This window comes from Garra rufa, chromosome 4 (genome assembly GCF_049309525.1).
Source record: "Garra rufa chromosome 4, GarRuf1.0, whole genome shotgun sequence".
NCBI lineage: Eukaryota > Metazoa > Chordata > Actinopteri > Cypriniformes > Cyprinidae > Garra > Garra rufa.
This window is the reverse complement of record NC_133364.1, coordinates 53,449,768-53,453,487: the sequence shown is the minus strand read 5'-3', so window position 1 is coordinate 53,453,487 and position 3,720 is coordinate 53,449,768. Positions and strand designations below refer to the sequence as shown.

At 48.6% G+C, this 3,720-nt stretch overlaps 1 pseudogene; it reads right to left on the bottom strand.

The window, feature by feature from the left end:
• Positions 1 to 2,184: 2,184 nt before the first annotated feature.
• LOC141333022 (dual specificity phosphatase 29-like) lies at positions 2,185 to 3,315 on the bottom strand (annotated as a pseudogene).
• Positions 3,316 to 3,720: the final 405 nt, after the last annotated feature.

The following is a 3,720-nucleotide window of genomic DNA, read 5'->3' as shown; positions in this document are numbered from 1 at the left end:
GCAACGCCATAGCGTGAAGGGCGGAACCAGCGGAGCCGCAGGCCGCATAGGCACTGCCGATCAGAGCCGACGAGTGCCTACAGGCCCGGGACGGGAGCGACGGATTGTTGCCCCGCCAGGTGGAAGCGGCGCCCGGACACAGTTGCATCGCAACCGCACGCTCCACCGGCGGGACGGCCGTGTATCCCCGCGCTGGTCCGCCATCAAGGGTGGTTAGGGAGGAAGTCCCACTCGAGCGGTTTCGGGCAGTGAAAGGTGCCGTCCACGTTCGGGTGAGTTCTTCATGCACCTCCGGGAAGAATGGCACCGGGGTGGGGCGCTGAGAACCAGCGCGGGCCACCCCGAGATACCAGTCATCCAGCCGGGAGGGGTCGGGACGTGATGGAGGGTTCCATTCAAGCCCTACCCTCTCGGCGGCCCGGGCAAGCATAGCCATCATCTCCGGGTCAGTATCGGGCACCGCTGACCGCCCAGTGGACGACAGTGTGCCCTCCTCCTCCTCAGAGAGGTCTGGCTCTCCCCCCGATGCTGCAACCGACATCTGTTCGTCGGGGGGGGCCCCAAAAGTAACGGGCGGTACCCCTAAGGGAGGTCCAACCCGCTCCCCTGAGAGCCCCGGTGGCGACGGAGTGTCGGTGGAAGGAGGAGCCCCCGCCGATGGAATGGGCGGGGAGTTCCTCACCGTCACCGTCAGACCGGGCAGCCCTCTGCTTCCAGCGACAACGCCCCCCCGGCGTTTGCCTGGAGGAACGTTCGTTCTGGGCAGAGGGACTGGAACCCCGCCCCTTTGCAGGAAACGGAGTCTGGTCCGCAGCTCCGTGATGGTCATCCCCCCACAATGAGGACATGACTCATCCACGAACGCTGCCTCAGCGTGTTGTAAGCCCAGACACGTGAGGCAGTGTGCGTGGCCATCACCCGGCGCCAGGAAACGGCCGCACCCAGAAACGCACGGGGAGAAAGGCATGACGCCTCGTCTTTAAAAAGACGCTCAACCCGTGGAGCTCTTTTTAGAAATTCACTCTTTTCAAAAATTGCTCTTTTAGGAATTTGCTCTTTTAATGCTGAGGCGCACAGGGGAGATGGCCGCAGCAACACAGAAGGTGGATGGTGAAGACCAGCTGTGTGCTTCCACTCGACACGGAAGACCACGCCGCTGAAGCGCCGTGCCGCCAACACAAAAGAGACAAAGGAAGGTGAGTGTTGCTTCTTGGCTCGTTCCACAATAATGGTCCAGCTCCGAAGCGAAAGCTTGATGATGCATGCACCTGCTGCGTATTATATGCTCACGCTGTGATCAGCCGCAGCTGGCTGCAATCATGCATGCCAATATTCATTGGTTCGTTTGTATACACACGAAGTAGATTGGTCTATCCAGGCGATATCCCAATTCGTCGGTCTCGACGAGACGTCGAACGGACCGACTGATAGGGAACACATACGGAACCAATGCACAACAACAACAAGCTTGCAAGTATCCGTCCTTTCTACAAACGTAGATAGCTGCGTTTAAGGCGTTTTATAAAAGAAACGATTTCAGGTTGTTCAGAACCGTTTCATTCCTGTCCCTTTGCAAACTCACTTTCTGTCTCTCTCTCTTACTCTCTTCTCTCTCTCTCTCTCTCTCTCTTACTCTCTCTCTCTCACGCGTTCTCTGTCTATTTGTGTTTTATGTACGTTTGTCTATGTGCGATCGTTTGTAAGTAGAATAGTTTAATAAACAACCATATATTCACATATAATGACTTCTGTGCTGAATGCTTACATTACAAAAGTCACTTAAACTGTTTCGATCTCATATTGCTACCTTAAGCCCTATTCTGTTCAATTGTTTTAACTCCGTTCTGATTAGTAAAACACGTTGCCGTGACGACGGGCCAACGTCAGAGTAATGGATATCACTGAACAATTTGCTGGACAAAGAAACCAGTTGATATCATTATTACTGTTACTGATCAGAAACTGGAAATTGCGTATATTTAATGACGATTATTATACACAATTTCCTGTGAGTTAAACTACTTTCCCTGACTGAAATGTATGTTTTAAATAACTAATTTCATCCTATTCATTGGTCATAAGACCTGGTGGAGTTTTGCAGTGTATATGTGATGAGAGAAACAGTCTCATGCATGTACACACGTATATTGATCATCTTAAATTCTTTGAGCTAAACAAAATTCTCTACACCAGCTTTGAGTTGAGGATTATTATCTGCTTCACGAAGCCAATGCTGAGTCTGACACGTCTCACCTTTATGACGCGGTCAATAGTGTCCTCCAGCGTTAAATGATGTTGGATCATCAGATACGCCAGAAAGAGTGCTGGAGAGCGTCTGGCACCATCTGTGCAGTAACACCTTATCTGAGGAAATAAAGACAAGACACTCAAAACAAACTCATTCCTAGACACTTTGTCACTATAGCACACTTGATGAAGTGATAGATGATAAATAGTGTGTGTGTTTCAGCTCTTACTCTCTGGGTTACTGAGGGCCTTGTGGATGAATTTCGCAGCTGGGACGAAGTGCTCATCCATTACAGACACACCATAGTAAGTGATGTTCATGCCTTCATAATATTTCGCCCCTGTATTGACCTTTTCTAGCAGGTATTCCTTGCTTGGCTTTCCTAACGATATCTTCAGACTCTTCTTTACAGCCGCAGCGTTCAGGATGTGAGTAACACCCATCTCCTTCAGTCTGACTCGGTCCATTGCTGTCTGTCTGCACAAAAACACCACAGCCTCCATTAGTCTTTCACTAAAGAGGACACAACTGCATGTGTGATTACTGTCTCACATTATTACTTCACCACATTGATTAGTATAAAATGTTATTTCTGTTGTAGACTTACTGATTTGCTATGAAGACATTGGGCCAGACCTCAGTGACTGGTGTCCAGTCCAGTGTGCATTTCTGCAGGAGTTGCATCACGTGGGTCATGATATGACGATGTGCTTTTTTAACATCACTTGAGATTCTGATACTGGAACTAGCATCGCTATGTTTTCTGTGTTGAACTCCACTCTTGACTGTAGTTTTTGCTCCCTCATGAGTTTTAAATTGAGGAGTGTCAGCTGATTCAAAAAGCCTATGTTGGGTTGAATCTGTCTTTCGTGTATCACACGATCAATGGCGTCCTCCACCGTCATGTCATGGTGGATCATCAGATATGCCAGGAAAAGTGTTGCGGAGTGGCTGACGCCTTGAAGGCAGTGGACCAGCACCTTATCTGAGGAAACAAACAGAACTACACTGTAAACAAAATCATTCACAGACAGTTTATCTCTGTAAAACACTTGATAAATGGCCATCATTGAGTCTGTCCTGTGTACGTCCATAACTGTCTGGTTTGGTTAAGCTACTAAATCTGACATCAATACTGCCCTCCAAAGGCAAAGCGCAGTAACTACACATTTGGTCAAAACTGAGTTAAGGCTTAAAATGGACTATGTGACAACTGTTTTGTCTTGTGGCAAATTCTCCTGGTTAAATTGTGTCCCGTTTCAGAGAAACGAGTTTCAACATGTTTGACTAGCTGGTGTAAAAACTTTAAAGGCATTATTCTCAGTTTCGGTGTTGGCGTAGTTACTGCACTTTGCCTTTGGAGGGCAGAATAGACTACAACGGACAGTTAGGACTGCTGAGAGGATTATTTGTGCTCCCCTGCCCAATCTCAAAGATCGTCACATCTCCAGAATGAGGAAAATTCACACTCA